General features: G+C 38.7%; 1 protein-coding gene and 1 long non-coding RNA gene across 2 annotated transcripts in view; both read right to left on the bottom strand.

The window, feature by feature from the left end:
* Nucleotides 1-10326: 10326 nt before the first annotated feature.
* LOC123629995 lies at nucleotides 10327-18427 on the bottom strand. Its single transcript, XR_006732512.1, has 5 exons — nucleotides 18342-18427; nucleotides 13554-13629; nucleotides 12423-12618; nucleotides 11260-11488; nucleotides 10327-10411 (listed from the first exon to the last, which is right to left on the bottom strand). It is a non-coding gene; the product is annotated as an uncharacterized LOC123629995 (long non-coding RNA).
* Nucleotides 18428-20130: 1703 nt separating this feature from the next.
* LOC123629975 (ankyrin repeat domain-containing protein 62-like) overlaps nucleotides 20131-25708 on the bottom strand; it is a 61249-nt gene continuing 55671 nt past the window's right edge. Inside the window, exon 22 of the mRNA XM_045539315.1 lies at nucleotides 20131-20366. The gene's annotated coding sequence lies outside the window, so the exon portion shown is untranslated. The remainder of the gene's footprint in view (nucleotides 20367-25708) is intronic.

Genomic DNA, 25708 nt, shown 5'->3' on the forward strand with positions numbered 1-25708 from the left:
CTGTCCGCTTAATTTCTTTCTATGTTTAATAGGGATGAGGTCTCGCTGTTGCTCAGGTGGGTCTCGAACTCCTGAGCTCAAATGATCCGCCCGCCTCGACCTTCCAGAGTGCTAGGATTATAGGCATGAGCCACCTCACCTGGCCTATATAAATATTTTTAATTAATACATGCCTTCATCAAATACAAGAAGGATTAAGCTTTACCACTCACCAGAGACCCTGAAATTAGATTGATTGTCTGCATCTTAATTTGCTTTTTCAACACCACTAATTCATTTTTACTAGGTCTCTAATTAGCTTTATCTATTTCTCATTCTGCTTGGCAGACTCAAATGCCTGCAGCTCACCAGTCAGCCTCTGCAAGCTTTAGGTACTGCTCTCTGCACAGTATATTAATTTTTAAATTATCTAGCACACTGTGAGGAAGAACATCAATTAATTTCCATATGAGAGCCAGGCTAACACCTCTTCTTCCTCCCCCCCCCAAGAATGGTGAAATTTAAATGAAGGAAAGGGACAATATTAGGGAGAATTGAACCAAAGTCAAGAAGTTTTCACTCATATTACAGAATCTGCTGCCCTTGAAGCACCTTCCATCGGAACCAGTAGCTTTGACATCATTACTGTAGTGAATAAATGCTCCCCTGATGGTACTTGTTAACCAGAGAGTGACCCATGAAACAGTGGTAAATGGAAGGCAGGAACATTTAATATCATGTTTCTTGATGTATCTCAGGCCGCAAGAACAGTACCTGGATGTGGTAGGCAATTGATAACAACTTGTTGAATGAATTTATTATAAACACTAGATTTTTCATAAGGCAAACACTGCTAATGCTCCCCAAACTGAAACATGTAAAATAGAGACAGAAGACAGGATGGTTTGCAGCAAGTAGAAAAGACAAGCAAAGTCAGAGAAAACACTAGCTAAGTTGTCATGACAAATGATTGAGAAGCAGATAATTCTTACCTCCTTGCTGGGCAGCTGTTGTCTATCAAGAATATCGCTTCCATATAGACATATCCATATCACACAGCAGATGAGGTGATCAGAGACATAATACGATTTATGTGGAGAGAGTAATTGTGAGAGCCTATTCTAGGCAGACCACATGTAAAGAATTGGCTTAATTCTGAGCCCTACAATTTAGGCAGGACATTGACAAACAGGTGGCCTTCAGAGGGACAGATGGAAACGGGAGGGCATGTGAAGAAAGGCTGTAGTATCTGGGAATTTTTAATCTAAAGCAAGTATCTGAAGGGCTGGTAGCATCTGTATTAAACCAGACGGAAGAAGCGGATCAATGAAAACAGATACTTAGCTCAGCATAATAATATTTAAAGCAAATAAAGTGACCCCGGCTGCCATTCTAGCTTAGGCTTTCAGTATTTCTCACCTGTATAGGTGGACTAGTCTCTTTATTGAATTCCCTACCATCTGACTTCCCCATCCCAATCTGTCCCAATGCACCCCTGCCAATAATGCCAGCCTGGCATTTCTAAAGTGCAACATTCACTGCATCATATCTAAGCTCAAAATCTCTTTAGTGGCTTCCAACTTTTCCTGTTGTACCTGATTCAAATTTCTCAGTCAGGGAGGATGCCACAGTAAGGCACAATTTACCCTTCCAGGGATCTTCCATGTACCCCACAGACACGCTATTATCCCAGCTAAGCAAAGCCTCTCATTCTTCCTCAAACCAACATTACACTTGCAAATGTCAGTCCTGGTTAATCTCTCTCCATGTGACATGATTCCTGAGCATCTCTGTCTGCCAAAAATCTCACCACCTTTTAAAGGACCCTTACAATTCCTTCCCATTTTTGATGAGATGAACAATTCATTATTCAAAAAATATTCAAAATCTCCCTCAAAGAGAAAGTTGTCTTTGTTTTGGAAATCCCCTTAGTAACTTCATGAGATAGGAAGAAAATCGAAACAGCAGAATCCCAAACAAGAAAGAGGAATGGTTAAGTGTCTGCACATGGGGAAAAGAGGGGACAAAAAACAGTTTGTTTTTCCTTTTTGCTAATACAGAGGGGTGGATACAGGAGAAAGAATGGCATGGAAAGGATTTTTGTAGGGTGAAACAGAACTGTGAGATTCGCCTGCTAGGATCACCACTGCTGTGTGGAGCGTGGATTGAGGTATGAGAAGGGAGGGCAGTTGCATTGATCTAGATGATGATCATGATGGCGCCACAGCCAAGGGCATGGTAAGTAGAGACGGTGAGAAATGGTCCGGTTGAAGACATTCATTGGGCAGATCCACCAGGATCACTGATGATCATATGTGGGGAGGGGACGAATCACAGTTAAGACCTCAACCTCTGACTTGAGCAACTGGGCGGTTGGTTGTTAGAGCCAATACTGAGATCAGCAACAGTGGGGTGGGGGAGGTGGAAAACAAACATTCCATTTTGGATGATTATGTCTCAGGTGTCTGTGAGATATACAAACGGAAATAGTAACCAGGCAATTGGATAAGTAAGATGAAAGCCCAAAGGAAAGATCTAGCTTAGAGAGATAAGTTTGGGAGCTATCATGATGAGGTGGCATGTAAAATTATTAAAATTGATTAAATTACCTAGGGAAAGGAAAAAAATGGGAGAGAAAAGAGGCCGGCCTAGTTCCTGGTCTTTGGAAATCCCAAAATTGGGGTTGGATGAAAGAAAAGGAAACTTCAATGCGGACAGAGGAAAGACAGCCCAAGGGGAAGGGGCACACACGAGGGGTAATGCATGCAGGCAAGATGACCGGAGACTCACCCAGGAGCAGAGAATGCTAACCACATCAGTGTTACAGAGAAACCAAATAACAGGTGAACATAAAGTCGATTTCACCTCCATAAAGCTGCTAATTCCTTTATTCCTACTGAATGCATGAAGAGATTGGATGCTGAACTTTTGAAGGCAGGAGACTTTGATAAGAGCGTGAACTCTTCCTCTACGATAGCAAGAGCAAGAAAAATATGGATACACTTAGAGATTCCCAAGTCTCCACAGAGCATAATGTCCCTGCAGGCAGCAGCTCTCTGAGAGAGGAAGCAGCTAATGATCTCACCTCCGCAGGACTCCAACACCTGCAGTCCCCTTAACTCTGAACTCCAGCAACACGATGTCAGTATGCCTTTCACAGCAGCAATTTGCGGATTTGCCTGCAAGAATATAAATTCCTTGAGGGTATAAACAATGCTTGTCTGCGTTCTGTGTGGCACCCAACACAGTATCTAGTTAGAAGTCTTCAATGTGTACTTTGCAATTAAGATCATAGGTTTTTTTCCTTTGAAACATTGCTGGAAAGTTCTCAGCATCACCAGTGTATTATAAAAGATAGAAGAACCTGACCCAGAAATTAGTAAAATCACAAATGACTTAATCTATAAATATATTACTTTTCCAATTTAAGAGAAAATCCTCACATGAGCTAAAGAAAAATAAAAAGGATTAATTACACAAGCGACAGGGCTATTTGATAACATATTAGGGATCGGGTAAGAGAAAAGCTCAAAGCTGAGTTCAGTATTTCTTCTGAACTGAAGATTGTAAGAGGAGCATGCCAGAAACAAAAGCCATAGTGTTTGCAGAAAATGTACTTTAAAATAATTTACTCCAGGGCTTCAAATTGCAATGTTCACTCACAACCCAAGGATCTGGAGTTCCAGGAGTGGGTTATGCCAGATGATGTTGCTTTTATGTCTCACACAGAGTAACCCACCATGGCCTTTCATTCAGAGCATATTACCCAGTTTACAGTCTTAAGAGACGGGAAAAGTAATCTTGGGATTTATAGAAGAGGCTTATGCAAAATAAGTGAGTCCAGAGGTAAGAGGAATTTTTAGGGAGAAGGCTAGAAAGAAATAAGAAAAAGCAGAGGTGAGGTTAAGCTATTTTTAAAAAGTCTTGAATAAAGTAGGATGCGGTACTCTGTGCAAGTAGGAAAGGGAGGTGGGTGCATCAGAGAGGTGACAGAGAAGTTACTTCCGTTGCTGACCACAAATCTCACATTTTTATGTTTTCTGCACGAAGTAACTTGCAATTCCTTAACTCAATACTTTTGAAACAATGGTAATCTGAGCCCTCAGATTCTCCAACCAGAGCAGGACAAGTCTTTGCCACTATTCCCCCAGTTTTTAACAGAACTTCCAGATAACGCTATTGGTTTTCCAGGATGCTGGGGACCATCGGAACCTGCTCTGCCAGGTGGGTTTGCAGGCTCTGTGGACCACTTCAGCTGGTCTAATTTATCCATCTTGGAAAAGATCTCACAAACTACAGAAAATGCTTGAATATTAGAATCCAGAACCTTCCTTCCAGAACACACAAAAGCCTTAGTCCAACTTACTCATTTTAAAAAGGAGAAAAATGAGACACGGAGATACTATGTGAATTGCACAGCTAAGACAAGAACTACTGATCCAGCATGATACCATGAATAAGTTTCTGAACTTGCGCGTCAATTTTTTCATCTGTAAGTATGATGATGATCACTTTGCTGGGTGGTGAGAGACAAAATAACTGAGGTATGTAAAATACATAGCACAATGATCAGCTTGATTGACACACAGCAGATGCTGAATAAGTTGGTCTCTCTCTTTCACGCTGTCTTAGACCCAGGACATGATACTTTACCTAATGCTATCAGAAACAACCATTAAATCAAACACAAAACTTTTTCTAGTTTCAAGTGCACCTAGAGAAAGGAATTTTCAGGGTCCCCTTCTTATTCCAAATGAAGCATGTTTTTTCATGTTGCACCCACAGTTAGATTATTAAATACCTTGGACTATTTAAAGAGATTTATGTTGCTTCTTAAATACTACCTTTATTTTTTCCCCTTTTTTTTTTTTATCTCAGCATATTATGGAGGTACAAAACTTTAGGTTAGGTATATTGCCCTTGCCCGCCGCCCCGCCCCCCCCAGAGTCCAAGCTTCAACCGTGTCCATCCCCTAGACAGTGTGGATCGCACTCATTATGTATGTATACACCCATACCCTCCCCTCACACATCTGGCCGACACCCGATTAATGTTATTCCCAAATGTGCTCTTAGGTGATGATCAGTGAAATCAATTTGATGGTGAGTACATGTGGTGCCTATTTTTCCATTCTTGGGATACTTCACTTAGTAGAATGGGTTCCAGCTCTATCCAGGAAAATACAAGAGGTGCTATTATCGTCATTGTTTCTTATACCTGAGTACTACTCCATGGTATACATATACCACATTTTATTAACCCACTCATGTATTGACGTGCACTTGGGTTGTTACCACCTCTTTGCAATTGTGAATTGTGCTGCTATAAACATTCGAGTGTAGATGTCTTTTTTTATAGAATGTCTTTTGTTCTTTTGGGTAGATGCCCAGTAATGGGATTGCTGGATCAAATGGTAGTTCTATTTGGATCTCTTTGAGATATCTCCATATTACATTCCACAGAGATTGCACTAATTTGCAGTCCCACCAGCAGTGTATGAGTGTTCCTGTCTCTCTGCATCCACACCAACATTTATTGTTTTGGGACTTTTTGATAAACGCCATTCTCCCTGGAGTTAAGTGATATCTCATTGTGGTTTTGATTTGCATTTCCCTGATGATTAGAGAAGTTGAGCACTTTTTTATATGTTTGCTGGTCATTATTCTGTCTTCTTTTGAAAAGTTTCTGTTCATGTCCTTTGCACATTTATTGATGTGGTTGTTTGATTTTCCCTTGTTGATTTTCTTAAGTTCTATATAGATTCTTGTTATCAGCCCTTTATTGCATGTATAGAAAGCAAATATTTTCTCCCATTTTGTAGGCTGTCTATTCACTCTAATGACAGTTTCCTTGGCTGTGCAAAAGCTTTTTTATTTGATCAGATCCAATGTGTTTATTTTGATTGCTGCTGTGATTGCTTTGGGGGTCTTCTTCATAAATCCTTTACCTAGGTCAATGTCTAAGAGACTTCCCAACACTTCTTCCAGAATTCTTAAGATTTCATACCTTAGGTTTAAGTCTTTTATCCAACGTGAGTTGGTTTTTGTGAGGAGTGGGGATCTAATTTTAATCTTCTACGTGTGGATATCCAGTTTTCCCAGCACCACTTATTGAATAGAGATTATTTTCCGTAATGTATGCTTTTGTATGCTTTGTCGAAGATTAGATGACAATATGAGGATGGTATTATAACTGGAATCTCGGTCCTATTCCAAAAGTCTGTATCTCTGTTCTTGTGCCAGTACTATACTGTTTTGGCTACTATAGCCTTGTAGTAAAGATTGAAGTCTGGCAGACTGATGCCTCCCAATTTGTTCTTTTTGCTTAAGATTGCTTTGGCTCTACAAGGTCTTCTCTGGTTCCAGAAGCAGTGTAGAATTATTTTTCCTAAATCTGTAAAGAATGATGGTGGAATTTTGATATGGATTACATTAATTCTATAGATCACTTTAGGTAGAATGGACATTTTAACAATATTGATTCCACCAATCCATTAACACGGTAGGGATTTCCATCTGTGCACATCCTCTACACTTTCTCAGTGTTTCATAGGTTCACCCTATACATATCTCTCACATCCCTTGTTATATATATTTCTAAATATTTAATTTTCTTTGATGCTATTGTGAAAGGTGTTACATTTTTTATTTGATTTTTGGCTTGACTGCTATTGGCATATATGAACACCATTGATTTGTAGGCATTTAGTTTGTATCCTGAGACTTCACTGAATTTATATATCAATTCCAGGGGTCTCTTGTTTGAATCTTTGAGATTTTCTAGGTATAATAGCATATCACCAGCAAAGAGTGAGAGTTCGACTTCTTCTGCCCCTATTCAGACATGCTTAATTGCCTTCTCTTGTCTGATTGCTATGGCAAGCACTTCCAGCACTATGTTGAATAGAAGTGGAGATAGTGGGCAAACTTGTCTGGTTCCAGTGCTAAGTGGGAATGCTTTCAATTTTTCCCCATTCAGTATGATATTGGCTGTGGGTTTATCATATATGGCCTTAATAATTTTAAAGAATGTTCCATCTATGCCTATTTTGTTAAGGGTTTTATCATAAAAGTGCACTGTATTTTATCAAATGTTTTTTCTGCATCTATTGAGAGAATCAGATAGTCTTTATTCTTGCTTTATTCATGTGGTAAATTACATTTATAGATTTGCATATGTTGAACCATCCCTGCATCCCTGGGATAAAGGGACCCCACCCCCTGGTCATGGTGAATTACTTTTTAAATGCTCTTGGATTTGGTTTGCTAAAATTTTGTGGAGGATTTTTGCATCTATATTCACAAGAGATTTTCATCTGTAGTTTTCTTTTTTTTTGCTACATCTTTTCCTGGCTTCGGCATCAAGGTGATATTGGCTTCACAGAATGAGGTGGGGAGGATATCATCCTTCTCAATGTTGTTGAATAATTTCTGCAGTATAGGCATGAGTTCTTCTTTGTAACTTTGGTAAAATTCAGGTTGAATCCATCTGGTCTGGGACATTTTGTTTTGTTGTTGGTGGAAGACTTTTAATTGCTGCTTCAATTTCTGTGCTTGATATCGGTCTGGTCAGGAATCCTATTTCTTTCTGATTGAGCCTAGATATGTTCTGTGTAAGCATTTGGAACTTGAAACTTCTCTCTAACTTTAAGACTGTTTCCAAAAGTTAATCAGAAATAAACAAATGAAGGAATGAATGATCAGAAAAAGTGAAAAGCCTTAGGCAAATTTTATTTCTCCAAGAAGAAAGAGTCATATAAATCAGTGCTTAAAATTAAAATTATAAACAGCTGACATTTTGGCAGTCCAAGGATGTAAAACTGGCTTTCATTTGCAAGATCTACTTAAAAGTCTTTCACATTGTATACATTTTTTTAAAAAATTGGCACATATTTCCATGATGCTTTCTAAAGAATGTCTTCATTTAGATTTGACTCATCAGTGAATCTAGAGAGGAAGCTCTTCCACAGAAGAGTATCCAGCAGCACCTGGAAAGGAAAGACAGAGTATTCTTTACCTAACAGATTTCATTGGAACTAAGTGAAGGTGAGTAAAAAACAGTCAAGAAGTTTATCAGCGTGTTAATAGCAAAAAATATGTATGCACAAATGTAATATAAAATTATTATTAAATATAATTTGCCTGTAGTTGCACATTGAATTAATTGTCATTGTGGTTAGGTATCAGAGCTTCTGCTTTTCTGAGTCTTCATTCACTTACTCAACAACCATGTGCTAAGGTACTATGACAAGCACTGGTATACAAGGTAAGGATGATACAGCCACATCATTGACCTCAATAATCATATAGTATACTATGAAAAAGAAAACAGACAAATAGGCAATTTCCATGCAGAGTCATAGAGACTATAACAAGTTTAAAAGAAGGCACAATTGGAACACACAGAAGGGCCATATGACTAAGTCTTCTCTCCAACACTATAAACTTTGTGATGCAGTGATATGGAAGCTGATAGCTGAGAGATGAGGAAAATGTGTGCCAGATAGAGGGCAGCAGCAAATGCAAAGTGCTGGACGTGAGGAGGAATGCTGTAGAATTCTAAGTAGTGGAGTTTAGTGAGATGCTACGGCAAAGGGGCAGAGTAGGTACGTGGTAAGAGATAAGGCTGAATAAACTAACAAGAACCACATTAATATGGGTGCTTTCTCCCATGCTAAGAAATATGGAACTTTTTCTGAGGGCAAAAGTACACCAATGATATAGTGAATGACTCATTTACAATGTCACCCGTCAGGTGACTGCATGTGAACTGCAAGTGCTTGGCTAAATGTTGCTAGTGAATCTGGGGTCTTTTGGCCTGAAGTTGCTAACCTAAAGGTAGAAAGTTGATGATGCATTGGTTTTCTGAGAATAGTTCCAGTGTGCTGGCTGACACACTGACAGATTCATGGGGATGGCAGGAGTAAATAAAGTGTAGAGCCAGAAAAAAAAAGTTACATACACTTCATGAGATTTGTAAAAAGCTATGAAACATGGTGATGCAATCACGAGGCACAAGTATACTCTTCAGTATGAATGCTAGTGTTTTCACATCTTTAATTACATGTGTGGATCAGGAAATATTTAATGTAGTATCTATTAACCAAACAATGGAGAGGAAAGCCACTTGTTTTTTACAGTTGATCTCAGAAATCATTTTGTTAATCTCAATTTAATTCATAAAATTTGACAAGATACCTTCTTCCAATTCTATAGTTATTTCTTCATAATATTCCTGCCGCATCTCAAATAAGTCAAATACTATTTATAATATTTAGGTAAATCAGATATATTTTCATGAGACTATTGTCAAGACTAAACTTCACTTGAGAAGTGCTTAAATAGAAAAATACTCATAGAAATAAAATAAAATTCCTATTTATTTACATGCAGACAATAGAGAATATATATGTGTGATGCTACTTACATTAATCTAATAAAAAGCACAATTAATATTGGTCTATTGAATATACATCATTTCAAAAGGGTGACATTTTCTCTTATTAGTACAAAGGGTGGAGAATTCAAGTAACATTTTCACATGAATGTGTTACTTTGTAATTCTCAGAAAAATCCTGCCTTTTATATAAAAGTATGATGAGTTCTTCTCACTTTGATGGATTTTTCCTTAAAATTAAGTTGCTATAGTCCACTTCTAGAAAATTAAAATTTTAAAATACGCTTTATGCTGCTAACTTTTTAGCTCAAAATCTTAAATACACACATGAGGAAAGTGGCACTATCATAATGTCATGTGAATATTGTGACAGAGATTAAGTAAAAATATTTTGCTGTCTGTATTATGACTAACGTTTTTTCATATGAACACAAAGAGTTTATACAATTTGCTTGAAAAAAGGATAAATATGCATTACAGGCAGTTTTCAAACCTAGTTTCTTTGATTCATGATTTTCTAGAATTAGAATAAGGCAAAAAATATGTAGTTCTTTAATTGTTACTTTGATTTATTTTCAGAAATTAGTACCAAGTTTTTGAAACATCTGACTACTTGTAGATGCAATTATCTACTTGTTTATGAAATGTGTGAAAACATTTCAAACTATATTGTAAATGTTCTCATCTAGAAGTTTCTTATTTAAATCTTTTATATAAAAGATATTGTCCCTCTATCCTCCTGCCTAAGCCTCCCAAGTAGCTGGCACTGCCATATGCACTACCGTGCTGAGCCTTTAAAATTCTCCCCCTAGTCAAAAATGGTGAAACATTGGACAAATATCTTAAACTGGGTCAAGTATACTTGAACTATTTTTTTTTTTCCTAAACAGCTCTACAATTACCATAGCTTTTCATTGTTGGATTCATTTTGAGATTTTCCAGAAACAGATTCTTTCGTGAAATCAAATTTTGGATTGGGATGCTCTTCTTACATCTTCAGGGGACATGGGCACCATGTTTGGCATTCCATGGAGTTCTGGGTAGGAAGAATATAATTGATTCTGTTTGGTCATCATTGGTGTTTAAAGACTCTTGATGGTCTTTGCAATCATAGTCACAATCATTCAAATGATACCAACACAGAGAGACAGAAGTGAATGCCATTTTAAAAATTCAGATGTTTGCTTGATTTCACTATTTAAAAAGTGCTGTGCAATTGCCCATCAACAGGCACATTTTACAGAATTGAGATAAAAATACTGTAATTTCCATGGGAATTAAAGATGTATTACTACTTATGTGTAAGAAAAAGAAAAATCTTTTAATTTAAAAAAAGAAGTTAATCTTTGTAGTTCCACAGGTTTATTTAATTCATAAAACTTATTTATCTTGGATTGTTATAAATAATAAACATCCAGATGTGGTTAAGTGTTTGGATGCCAATCATTCCCTTATGATTAAGGGCGGAAAATTTGATGTGGTAGAGGAAAACCTTAAAAGTGTTATGAATCACAACCACAGTCAAACTAAAATCAATTAGAAGGAAGCCAAAGCACCTTTCAATATACTTTCTGTTATTACGCAATAAGATTCAATCTCTAAAATTTAACTTAAATGCAGCTTTTAAAGAAATTTAAAAAGTGTCATTTTCATTACATATATTGAATAGCATTAATATTACTACATAGGTAACTCTTGAATATGGGAGCTGCAGGGACTTTAAGAAAATGGAAAAATTTCCCTTTCCTCTCTTTATTAACACAGAGAATTATAACCTTTGCTTAGCATGCATAGGTCCTTTAAACAACTCAGTATTTCACCAAATAAAAACAAGTATTATATCAGAAATTGGAAACCCAAAGGAAAGAAGATAATATAACTAACCTCACTCAAGTTGTTCTTCATGCTGGTATGTGAAGTCCATGGGCAGGAAAGAGAGAACGTTGAGTATTCTTTTGAAGTAAATTCTCTGTGAAGACCTAAACCATTATTAAGATTGCCACCAGGACGTGACTATAGGACTGTCCAGGAGTGGTAAAGAAAGTTCTGGTCTCCTGTCTCCACAAAAAGATTGCTACTGAATGCTGCTAGTCTCTCAGTAGTTCTGTGTAGACTGCAAAAGACAAAGCTTAGTAGTTCATTTTTTTCCGAAATGATTCCTCAATGATTATATTTTTTAAAAAGTGACCTTGAGAGTAAATGGAATTTCCCACTAAATAGTGTTTTAACTCGGAAAATGTGTCACAGCATGCCTACTCTGTGCAGTTATAGTTTTGCAATTGTTCTAAAGAAGTATAAGCATTCCTAGAGTAATGTCTAAAAATAGTAATTCAAATAAAGTAAGGAGTAGAGAGAAATCTCTGACAATAATGTGAGGCTTAACAGGTAACACTTGCTGCCTTCTGGAATGGGTCTATTTATAAGATTCTTGAGGGTGTCATTAGAAATACTTGTATTTAAAGGGTTAGTAAGTGAAACATTACTAACCTATTGGAAATATGTTATTTGCTTGACTATAATTGCCATTCACTATGTGTAAGTAGATCAAAACACAACATTGTATTTCTTAGATACATACAGTAAAATGCTTATCACTAAGAAAAGGTAGATATTATTGTATTTAGTAAGGCAGTATAAAGAAGTTAATGTACTGAGTGCCAGAAACAACCAAGAGTAGTTGCAGTAATTGACTCTTTTGGTTTACTTTGTAATCTTTCAAAAAGTAGTTAAACTCATTAATATTTCCATTTAGGGACTGGTAACAAGCAATTTTATAACAGCATCATGGTCTAAATTATAAGACTTCAAAAATATTTAGCTGAAAGCCTATTAGGTCAGGTTAATGACATGAGAATATTAAGGGGAAAGAAAGTCATAATAAAACAAAAAATATGGAGAGATGTAAACTGTTCTGGACTACCATTAAAATTATAGTATGTACTTAGCTTTCACGTCCCACTAATGTCATAAACCTGTCTTACTAAAAAGCATGTTTTCAAGGCAAATTAATGAACTAAATTTATTTTCTATTCCATACTTTGACTTACTTTTTAATTTTGTTTGACAAGTATTTTCTAGCTTCCAATTCTAATTGATAGAGGTGCTTGTATTTTCCCAATTCAATATAATGAAAGTCTTCTCAAGAAGTTTTCCTGTTGGAGACTTCAGATTCAAGATCTTTCATTCTGAGTTCCATGTGACTTCTAAGTGAAGTTCTCTGTATTCTTCAGATGCTGCTTGTGCCTGAATCAAATTAAAAGGATACATTTTTAGCAGTGACAACCTGAACAATTCTTGCATATTTGTTTCCTTCACTTTTCAATCAGACAGCCATTTTATTTTATTTTATTTTATTTTATCTTAAATTTTCGAGACAATGTCTCCTGTCACCCAGATTGGAGTGAAGTGGCCCAATCATAGTTCGCTGCAGCCTCAAATTCCTGAGCTCAACCTATCCTCCTGCCTCTACCTCCTGAGTAGCTGGGACTGCAGGTGTGCACCACCATGCCTGGCACATTTTATTACTTTTTGTAGAGATCAGGTCTCATTATGATGCCCAGGCTGGTATCAAACTCTTGGCCTCAAGTGATCCTCCCACCTCAACCACCCTGGGAGGCATGAGCCACTACACCCAACCTCAGAGAGCAATTTTAAATATGTGACAAAAGAAGCTGAGGTTTAAAACATTTAACATCAATTGTCAACTAAATTGATAATTTCATCTGGCTTATAAAGAATTGAATCATTCCTCAATTACTACTTATGTGATCTGATAGTCCAAAGAAAAATAGATGTAATTTAAAATTTTAAAATTTGAACAATTTAACAGAAATACACTTCAAGAATATGGTACAATTTCTAAATCACAATCTTTTTCTTTTCCTAATAGTCTTCTTTTATGCTAACTGGCCTAAATAATCAAATGATTCTTTAAGGAGTATCAGCCTTCTCAAAGATCCATTTAGTTATAATGATGACAGAAACTAAAAAAGCTAAAGGGAGCAACAGAGGCAACCTTCCTTCTAGAAATCTACAAATCCAATTGCTGTAATGGAAACAGAGGAAACACACACAATGTACACATCAAAAATATAATGTGCAGTGAAATAAAGTAAGTGCATTTCACAATTAACTAACCTGTAAAAATATATTGACTTGTTTGAATTTTTCTACAATACCTTTCTTGTGCTTTCTTCAATCTCTCACTTATAGTGTTCAACTTCACCACATTGAAAGTGCAAAAATCCTGTGGTGCTGGATGAAGTTAGGAGATATCAGTATATAAAGAGATGAATATACAGATTACATAGAGATATAAGTATAACCATGGGTTCATACACACACAGATTTTCTAGTTCTGACTGCCAAGAAGCAATGAAAATAAATCTTCGTTTCTATTTTTTTATCTTTCATTTTATTAGTTGTTTTTATTTCTTGGATTCTAAATAACATTTTCAACTATAAGGAATCAGGTCTTTGGAGAAATGATTGATTCTAGGACCAGGCCAATGAAAATACCAGATGATCCTGAAGCATCCTGTGGTGCCAAAAACAAATTTAAAAATGTGTCCAAGAACAAAACAAGAGGGCACGTCAAAGAGGCATGGAGCTTACCTGAACAAGCTACCAATTGCCAAAGCTAGCACTATCTGAGCAACAACAAGAAATAGTGTTATATTGGGGGGTTATAATTCAGAGTGAAATATAAATATACATGAGTCATACTAATAAAAATAATATGATGAATAAATAAATGGGAGAGAGGAATCATCTTTCCTATGGAAGAGTTTCCAATAATTTATGTAGAAAACATGGGGAAATAGAAAATCACTATTAGAACACCACAGCAGTAGTCACTGCAGGCAAGATCCAAAGTCGGATCGATATTATTGGGTGAAACCTGAAAACAAGAGATTTGTAAAACCTCAGTATATATTTAACCACATATTTACTACCTGCTGTGGTTAGTCTGATGCAATTATAACATACACAGTGTGGAAAGGGAAAGATAGTAAGTTCACACTGGAGAAACGTGGCAGACTCCACCTTAACCAGGTGATCATGGTTAATGTCAGCAGTGATATCTTGCCCCCGTATGATGTGAGGAAAAGGTTGCTTCACCTTTGTGTTATTCTCCCCACAAATCCATACCCCCAAACTATACAGAGAAGCATAAACTAGGGGAATTCTATAAATATATAATCTTCATTCATAAAAAGTGTCAAGGTCATGAAAAACAAGGAAAAAGTGAGAAACTGTCAAGATTTGGGAAGACTACAGAATCATAATGACTAAACACAACACTGTATCTAGTACTGGATCCTGGAACAGACAAAAATAGGAATGGGAAAATGGTAAAATTCTAATGAATTATACAATATATTTAATAGTATCATAGCAATGTTATTTATTTTTTTTTTAGTTTTGTTAAATGTATTATAGTTAAATAATATGTAAACCTTAGGGGAAGTTAAGAAAAGGACATGTGGAAATTCTGTGCAGTCTCTGGAATTCTTCCTTAAATCTAAAATTATTTCAAAATATATTTTTAAATAAAGCATGGAGGAGAATAAACTCTGCAAAGTATGGAGGAGAGCAGTAGGATTTTTGTTTTCATAGGGAGGTCAGAGAAGTTCTGACACCATTGTCATATTGTATCTCCAGCAAAGAGGAAGCCAAGCCTGGGCCATGTCTACAAAACCCTGACGACAGAGTGAACAGCAGATAGAGGGGAACTGAGGCAAGACGCTGGCATGTTCAGGGAAAAGCATAACAGCAAAACCAACAAGGCAGGTAAGACAGGGATGAGGTCAGAGAGGTGCACTGGGAGTGGTAGGAGGGATCTGTTAGCCCTGGGGAAGAATCTGGGCTTTGCTGTGTCACCTGAAACCATCTTAGGTGTTTGAACTGAGGGGTGGCTTGCACTGTCTTGAAGGCAAGACCCTCTTCTGGTTTCTGAGAATAAAATGTGGATGGGCAAGGACTAAGGCAGCAGAGGCCATCTGAGATAGAAAAGGACAATAAAAACTACAGCAAAAGATGATGCTATTGGGGTGAGAGCAGTGGTGGACAGGCAGTGAGGCCTCACAGATACCAGATAAAAGGATAATTTAGGGCCCCAGCACTGGTGGATATATGACATATGGGTTTAAGTGAAAGAGAGACAACAGGGATGACAGCAAGAACACTTTCCTAAGCTACTGGTATGATGTGGTTGCCATTAACTGAAAAACAGAAAGATTGGAGAGGGAGAAGATTGCAAAGCAGAAGAATGGGAGAATAGTGATTCCAAATGACTCCCAGGTACAAAGGCTAAGTGACCCCACAGGCAACTGGACATCCCAGACTGTAGATCAGGAGTGTGGGTCCAGGCTGGATATATAAACTCATGAGCCATCAGCACAGTGATGTTATTTAAAGTCATCAGACTATATAAACTTCCCTCTGAAATAAGTTTAGAAAAGAAAAACAAAGCAGAATAAAAACAAACTATCAAAGGAGTCTGCAAAGGAATGGTTCCTGAGGTAGGAGGGTAAATGAGAGAATGTGGTGTTCTAGAAGCCAAATGAAGACAGATTTAGAACTAGACAAGAGTGGGGATGAACAAGGCCAATGATTACTCCAATATTAAATTAAGATGAAGGCTAAGAATTAAACTTTGGATCTAGGAAGAGGCCAATGATGACTGACCATGGCAAAGTTGGTAGAAGGGGAAGATGGCTTCTATGAGTTCTATATAGAATTGGAGGAGAAGAATTGAAAACTGTAAATATTGATATAAATTGGAAAAGAGAAATAGAGTGGCTTGAGGAGAATATATGGTAAAAAAATAGGTATTATATATTTATATTCAATAAGCAAAAATTACAAAATAATAGTGAGGAGAAATTCTCAGTGCGTGAGGGGGCATTGGTCAATGTCTAGAGGTATATCCATGTGTAGAAGATGGTAGATAGATTCTAGTGCAAGGGGGAGGGTTTGGTGTGAAAGGAGCATGGGCAGTGAGCATGCCTATGGCATCAGGAGAGAAGGCAAGGGCATAGACACACACAGCATGCAGGTGGACAGGTGTGGAGGAAATATGGAAGATCCCTTCTGATTGTTTCTGTTTTCTCAGTCTCAGTAGGAAGAAGGACCTCGACCAAAGAGAGAGCACTGGAGGTTTTGGAGGTTTGCAGGAAGAAAAGCTGTGAAATATTTTTAAAAAATACCATGGGAGCATCACCAGACTAGAGAACATGTTAGAATTTGGGGGCAACACTGAATGCCTTCATGAAGTTACTGGTCATGTGTCAAAGTGACACCAAAGCTTAGATACCCTAGCAGAAATCTTGTCTGGATGAGATGCTGGTGGTTGATCATTAGATTCTTCACCTAGCCCAGGGCTGTTGGTTGAGGCCTGAGACCCATGGAGGAAGGGACAAAGAATCATATGTAAAAAAGCAAAAGAAAACACTGCACCACTAAAAGCTTTGAAATATTAACATTACTTTAAAGCACGTAAACAAAAGATGAGAAGATGACCATCTCTCCCCATCCCATCCCTCATCATGGAGCACCTCAAAGAATCTCCTGCTTTGGCACTGGTGGAATTTTCAGCCTTACCAGGTGAAAGTGGTGGTGACCTGAGGAGGATTATGGGACCTGTGAGTGTGCACAAGCAGGAGGACACTGCTGGACCCAAGAAGAGGAAAAAGATCAAGATGTGAACACCATGTGGTGACTGACTAGAACGTCTCACCACGAAGGTCCCTCTGAGAGTTCCCAGAAGGACCTGAATGTAGACTCTGTCGATAAAAGATTCATGACGATTTGCTGTGGGAGGAGGAATTCTAAACACAAACCTTGCTCTGGCTGTTACGGAAGAGAAAGTCAAAAAGATTTGAAGCACAAGAAGACCTGACACATCACTGCTTGCTTGAAGACAGAAGAAAACCCATGAGATGGAGTGCAGATAGTTATAAGATGCCATGATTGGACCTTGGCTAACACCCAGCAAAGAAATAGACCCCATCCCTAAAACTGTGAGGAACTGAATTCTAGCAACCTGAATGAGCTTGGATGCAGACTTCTCCATAGAGCCTGCAGACAAAAAACCCACCTGGATAACACTTTGATTTCAGTCTTCTGATACCCTGAGCAGAGAATCCACCCAAACTGGGAGCTCTTTGTTAATAAATGAGTGTTGTTTTAAGCCCCTAAATTTGTGGTAGTTTGTTATGCAACAACAGAAAACTAGTACACTAGTCTTTATACATCTTTAGCGCAGGACCTCATGAGTTTTAGAACTAGGCCATTCGTGTCTGGTCGGTGGCACTCCGGGAACTCAGTGAACTGGGGCCATGGGACATCAGGTTCTCTCAAAGGCATCAACGTATTTGGAAAATTGTGCTCATCTCCACAGTGATGGAGTTAGTTCCTGAGATCTTTCCCCCAAACTTGTTGGGTTAACCTTTGACCATGATTCAGTTTTAAAGCCATTATATTATATAGCATAATTCTATCCACAGACTCCCATTTACTTATAGAAGAATAGTAGGACTTTAATAGGCTGTGAAACAGTTTTACTATGTTGATAATCACAAATGAGACCCTATTAACACTCATTATATCTGTGCCTCCAGTTCATTATTTGTTAGGATAATCAAATGAAGTTGTCACATGGGAGGACTATTGTTTTACTTGTGGAAATGACAGTTTTTTCCCCCAGGTGGCATGCTAATTCTCTCCAACCTAATCACCAGAAGATTCAAGGATTTAAAAAGGAATAAAATACACACACACACACACACACACACACACACACAAATTCTAACTTTAAGACAATTAAAATCTGGTTCTAGCCAAGTTGGAGAAGCCTCAGCATTACCATGTCTGCCCTGTTCCAACTAAAACCCTGGACCCTGGATATAACACAACAAGCAAGCATAGGAAGAATCTGAAAGGTGAAAAGAAGATGCACTTACTGGGGAATAACACAATGATGAGTTCCTTGGGTCTTCATTTTCTTCACATATGCTCTGGAGAGAGTGCTGCGGAAGCCTCCAATCAGGACCACTAATAGGCACAGACAAAACAAAACAAGAAGCCTGCTCTCCCAACCAAAGGATTGGAAAAGAATGGCCTAACAGCAGAAAACCTTGCTGGCAATACCCACCCAACTCCAATGAAATACAAGGAGGGTTTCAGTGGAGTCCATTGGGGAGCAGATTATCGACTTCGTATCCACTGAACAGAAGCAGCCGTGCTTTGATGTTCTTGCCTGCTGGTATTACTGGCACCAACGAAGGAGCTCATCTTCTATTTCCCATCTGGCAAAAGTAGGCATTATGATTTTCACTTTGGAGTGGTAGCAACAGACAAAGTAGGAAGCTGTTCTCCATCCCCTGCCTGACAAAAAGAAACAATTTTACAGTTCCCTTGACAATGTAGTATCAATGGGGTCCAGAGGCAACCTGAGCCCCCACACCCACCCAGGATGAAAAAGACTTACCAAGACAGTGTGAGGCAGAGCTAGTGTCATCTTTGCAGCCCTGATGGCACTGGAGTTCAGCAGGAAGCTGAGCCTCCACCTCAACTCAATAATAAAAAGTCCCACACACTGAGAGGCAAGGCTAGTGTCACCTTCCCTACCCTGGAGTCACTGGAGACAAGTAGGAAGCTGAGCCACCACTGCAAGCCAGAATCAACACACTGACAAGATAGTAGAGTCCAGGCTAATCTGCACTTCCATTTCCCATACTTCTTTTGTCAGCAGGGCCCAGCAGGCACCTGAACCTCTACGCTGCCCCAGCTACAATGAGACTGAGTGAGGTCATGCCAATAAGCAATTAGGAATTGTCTGGAAACAAATGAAAACCTTAAAAAATTCAGGAAAGGAAAAGAAGTTATGAGAAACAACCAAATGGTTATGGGGGGTAAGATGGTGGACCGAAGGCACCACCAGCCAGAGCATCTCTATAGAAGGAGAAGTTTTAGATGAAAGAGAAAAAACAGACAGACAAATGTAGATCAGAAAGGGGGATTAAGGAAGGGTTCCTGAACCCACAGGAGACTCCAGGGGAAGAGGAAGAGCAAGACTGGAAGGAGAAAGGCACCGGCAGGGAATTAAGCCCAGAGAGGCTAGGAGTCCAGGCGGAAGGGTACCTGGATCCAGTACCATACCCCTCCCTTGTATCTCAGACTCTTCCTGGGCTCTTGAGGTGCTGGAGAGACATTCTGTTGATGCAAGCCCAGACAACGCTGCTCCCAGTGAGTGGAGAGCTGCTTTCAAAAAGGCCACCAGACTCCCAGCACCGCTTAGTGCATCTCATGCCGCACAGACCCAAGCAAGATGGGAGATTCCACATTGCTTTTTGACACACCTGCTGCCTTTGTCTTCACCAGGGTGCCCCAAACATTCTGGTTCCATCTTCCTCATCCCAACACAGACATTTCTCAACTCTGGCCCAGACTGCAGGAGCCACATGAGTGCAGTGGGTCCTGGATGATGAGAGTGATTCCACACACCCGTCATTCTGGGTGGACTGCCTCCCAGAGAGAGGTTTGAAGAAGACGAGAGAGTGGACTTTCCTCCACCTAGACTCTTTTTCTTCCCTTCCCCTCCCCCTCCCATGGCTACTGAGAGAAAAAATTGAGCCACCACACAGAGGCTCCCACAGGGAATGGAGCTCATACCTTTTCTCTGGAGGTCCTGTAGCAGAAAAAAGAGGTGCTTGGACTGTGAGTGCACTGCCTGCTGGCCATCCCTGGTACTGTTGCTGGTGACTTCAGCAGAGTGGGACACAGCCCGAAGTGGAGGGACATTGATCCAGCTTGAGCATCCCAGGAGGGACTTGGGAACAGTATGCTTCTCCCTGCTATGTTCAGGGATTGATCTCCAGGGCCCAGAGGATGGGCCCACATGTCAGATCCAGTACACTCAGGTCCCAATCACAAAACCCAGGGGCAAGAGGGGATATTTGTGAATAATTCTCATGAGCTGTGGATGCCTGCAGGGGCAGATTGGGAGAGAGTGCAGTTTGGGTTCACACCTATGGTGTACATGTGGGGGCACCCCTCCTCCCCCAGAAGGGCCCCATTCCCAGCTCTGGCTGGGATCCTGGACAGGGAAACTCTCAGTCCCCATCACAGTCATAGTACAAAAAGGCTGGCTTGAGGTCCTGCCTGCCAGCAGAGGCTTGGAAGAAACCACAGAATAGGGGAGGGTGGAAAGAAGTGAAGTTTGTTCCAGACTACCTGATTCAGGGTCTCAGACAGCCCTGCCTCCACACACAGACTTTCTGGCTCAGTAGGCCCTACTTCAGCCCATCCCTGGCAGCTTTGCCCAAAGGCAGGTAGCAGAAATTTGACCCCTGCTAAAACTTCTGTGGAATTTTAGTGCAGGTTCACGAAACCAAGCCACACCCAGCCTCACTCCCCTACCTGGACCTGCTGAAGTGTAAAATAAGGACACACCTGCCAGTTCCAGAGCCCCACCCACCACCTGGGACACTAGAGTTCTTCTGAGTAACTAGACGAGGTCACAGGAACCAAAAACAACACTGAAGCTTGTTCTTCCCAGCAAGCAACACCTACGGATAGGGAGGTCAGTTTACATGCCCTTTTACTACATTTACTGACTCACCATACAGGGTGTGGTCAGTTCTCACACAGAAGCATGACCTCAGGGCTCAGATATTAAACTTGGTATATGTCATTATGGAAACAAAAGAAAATCGAAAGGTTTTACCTCCAAAGAGGTAAAAATTGCTCCATATGAGAAAGAATCAGCAAAAGAACTCTAGAAGTATGGAAAATAAAAGCTAAAGAACACCCAGGAAAGGCTTCACCAGCACTCTAGCAATGGATACCAACCAAAATCATAACACTGAAATGACTGGTGAATAGTTTTGAGCATGGATTGTAAGAAACCTCAATGCAATTCAATAAAATATGGAAATACAACACACAAAAGAAACCAAAGTGCAGGAAATGAATGAAAAATTCACTAAAGCAGTTCAAGTATTAAAGAAAAATCAAACAGAACTTCTGGAGATGAAAAATTCATTCAAGGAATTACAAAACACAGTAAGAAGCCTTAAGAACAGGTTAGGTCAGGCAGAAGAAAGAATCCCAGAGCTTGATGATACCACCTTTCAATTAAATCAGTCAGTCACAGAGAGAGAACAGAGAAATAAGGGAAATAAACAAAGCATACAAAAATATGGAACTATGATAAGAGGCCTAACATAGGAATCATAGGCATTCCTGAGGCGGCAGAAGAAAATACACAACGGTTAGATAATTTAATTGAGTGAATGATTGAGGAAAATTTCCTTGACCTTGCTAGAATTCTAGATATCCAGGTACAAGAACCTCCTAGGACCCCTGGCGGAGCCATGATGAAGAGGAAAACACAACACATAGTCATCAGAGTGGAGAAATTAAACATGACAGAGGTGCTCTTATGAGCTGTAAGGGGAAAGCAGTAAGTAGCTTACCCAGGGAAACACATCACACTAACTGCAGACTGCTCAAGTGACACCTTACAACTGGGGCTCTATTCTCACTCTTCTCAAAGGAAATAAGGCCCAACTAGAATTTTGTATCCTGGAGAACTAAGTTTCATATATGACGGAGAAATAAAATTGTTCTCAGATAAGCAATCTCTGAGGGAGTTGTTCAAGACAAGACCTGCCATGCAGGAAGTACTCAGAACTGCATTAGTCATGGATCAGCACAATAGAACTCATCAGTGTAAAATTACCCAAAAGCTAAAGGTTAAAGGCCAGATACCACAATGGCACAGAGATAAAACAAAGCAACAGAAATCTAATCAACAGGATGAACAGATCTGACCCACTTATCAAATATTTCAATAAATATGAATGACTTGAACTGCCCACTGAAGAGACATAAATTAGGTGAATGAATACATATACATATGCCAAATAACATCTGTCCTCAGGAAATACATCTAACTCACAAAGACTCATTCAGACTCAAACTGAAGACATGGAAAACAATATTCCATGGAAAGGAAAACCAAAAGAAAGCTGGTGTAGCAGCTCTCATATCGAATAACTTAGTCTTCAAATCAACAAAAGTAATGAAAGACAAAGATGGTCATAATGTAATGGTAAAAGGAACAATTCAACAAGAAGACATAACAATTCTAAATATTTACATGGTCAACAGAGCTGCACTCATATTCATGAAGCAAATACTACTTCATCTAAGCAAAATGATAAATGGCAGCACCATAATAACTGGGGTCTTCAAAACCCCTTTCACAGAACAGAACAAATCCTCCAAATAAAATATAAACAAAGAAACAATGGACTTAAAGTGAACTCTATGAGAAATGATCCTAACAGACATTTACAGAACATTTTACCCAAAAACTGCTGAGTATACATTCTTCTCATCAGCTACTGGGACATTCTCTAAGCTTCACTATATCCTAAGCAATAAAACATGTCTCAACAATTTTTTAAAAAAAATGCAAATTATACTATGTATCCACTCAGACCACAATGGAATAAAATTAGAAATCAGCTCCAACAGAAACAATCATCTCTACACAAATTCATGGAAACAAAACAACATACTTCTGAATGATACTCAGGTCAAGGAGGAAATTAAGATGGAAATCAAAAGATTCTTTGACCTAAATGATAACAGGGACACAAGTTATCAAAAATCTGTGGGACACAGCTACTGCAATCCTGAGAGGAAAATTATAGTCATACATTCTTTTTTCTAAAATACAGAAAGATCACAAACCAACAATCTAATGAATCATCTCAAAGAACTGGAAAAGGATGAGCAAACCAATTCCAAACCCAACAGATGAAAAGAAATAAGAAGGATCACAGCAGAACTAAATGAAATCAATAATAAAAGACCTATACAAAAGATTTATGAAACAGAAAGTTCATTCTTTGAAAAGAAAAGAAAATTGGCATGATCCTGACTAGATTGGCAAGATCCTCACTAGAACCAGAAGCACAAAAGTCAGGGTGCTAATAAGCTCAGTCAGGAATGAAAAAGGAGAAATTACAACTCATACCATGGAAATACATAATATCATGTATGAATACTATGAAAATGTCTATGCAGGTAAACTTGTAAGTGTGGAGGAAATGGACAAATTCTTAGAATGACAATGCTTCCCTAGGCTCAATCAGGAAGAAATAGAATTCCTGAACAGACCAATATCAAGTACTGAAATTGAAGCAGCAATAAAAACTTTCCTAAAAATAAAAGTCCCAGACCAGACGGCCTCACAGCTTAATTTTATCAGACCTACGAAGAAGAACTGGTGCCTATACAGCAGAAATTATTCCACAATATTGAGAAGGTAGGATTCCTCCCCAACACAGTTTACAAAGCCAACACCACTCTGATCCCAAAGCCATGAAAGGACTCGCCAAAAATAGAAAATTACAGACCAATATCCATTATGAATATACATTCAAAACATGTCAAGAAAATCCTAGCAAATCTAATTCAGCTACTCATCAAATAAATAATCTATCATGATTAAGAGGGCTTCATCCCAAAAATGCAGGGATGTTTCAACATACACAAATCTATAAATGTAATTCACCACATAAACAGAAGTGTAAGCTAAGACCATATGATCCTCGCAGTAGATGCACAGAAAGCATTTGATAAAATTTGGAACACTTTTATGATAAGAACGCTTAACAAAATAAGCATAGATGGGACTTACCTCAAAATGATAAAAGCCGTATAGGACAAACTCTCTGCCAACATTATACAGCATGAGGAAAATTTGAAAGATTTCCTGCTCAGAACTGGAACCAAACAATATTGCCTTCTATCACCAGTTCTGTTCAACATAGTGCTTGGGTTCCTAGCCAGGGCAATTAGATAAGAGAAAGAAAGCAAGCCAATACAAATGGGGGCAGAAGATGTCAAACTACTGTGCTTTGCTGACAATATGATATTTTATCTAGACCCCAAAGATTCAGCCAAGAGATTATTGCAATTGATAAGTTCAGCAAAGTCTCAGGTTACAAGATTAATGTACATAAATTGGTAGCATTCATATACGCAAACAACAGTCAAACAGAGATCCAAATCAAAGACTCCATACTTTTCACAATGGCAACAAGGTAAATAAAATACCCAGGAATATATTCACCTAAGCTGGTGAAAGACCTCTACAGGGAGAACTACAAAACACTGAGCGAGGAAATAGCAGAGGACATAAACAGATGGAAAGCCACACCATGCTCATGGTCATACTGCTCAAACTGATCTACAGATTCAATGCAATCTCTATTACAATACCAACAACGTTGTTTTCATATCTCAAAAAAATAAATGAACACTTTATATCAAACAAGAGAAGACCCCCGTATAGAAAAAGCAACCTTAAGCATAAAGAAAAAAATGGAAGGCACCAATTTAGCAGTCTTCAAGCTATCCTACAAGGCTAGAGTATCCAAAACAGCATGGTACTTGCACAAGAACAGAGACATAGACCAGTGGAACAGGACTAAAAACCCAGATACAAAACCATCCAGATAGAGCTATCTGCTCTTTGATAAACAAGAAACATACACACAGTGGGGAAAAGAATACCTATTCAATAAGTGGTACTAGGAAATTTGGATAGCCACATGCAGAAGACTCAAACAGGAACTGCCCTTTTTGTCTCTCACAAAAATCAATTCACAATGGATTACAGACTTACACCCAAGGCATGAAACCTTAAGAATTCTAGAAGAAAATGTTGGAAAAACTCTCACAGACATCAGCCTAGGCAAAGAATTAATAAAGAAGACCCCAAAAGCAATCATGGCATCAGTGAAAACAAACAAATGGGACCTTATCAAATTAACAAGGTTCTGCACAGCCAAGGAAACTCCCATGAGAGCAAACAGACAATCTAGAGAATGGGAGAAAATATTCACATGCTACACATCCAATAAAGGGCTGATAACCAGAATCTATATGGAACTCATCAAACAAATCCATACAAAGTGGTCAATGACATGAACAGAAACTTTTCAAAAGAAAAGACTAATGGCAGACTAATGGCCAACACGCATCTTTAAAAAGTGGTGAACATCTCTTATCCTCAGGGACATGCAAATAAAAACCACTATGAGATATCACTTAACTCCAGTGAGAACGGCTTTTATCAAAAAGTCCCAAAACAACGAATGTTGGTGTGGATACCAAGAGATAGGAACACTCATATACTGCTGCTGGGACTGGAAACTGACACTACCCTCTATGGAAAGTACCATAGTGATAACTCAGAGAACTAAAAGTAGAACTATCATTTGATCCAGCAGTCCCACTATTGGGCATC

The sequence above is a fragment of the Lemur catta genome, unplaced genomic scaffold (genome assembly GCF_020740605.2).
Source record: "Lemur catta isolate mLemCat1 unplaced genomic scaffold, mLemCat1.pri scaffold_66_ctg1, whole genome shotgun sequence".
Lineage (NCBI taxonomy): Eukaryota > Metazoa > Chordata > Mammalia > Primates > Lemuridae > Lemur > Lemur catta.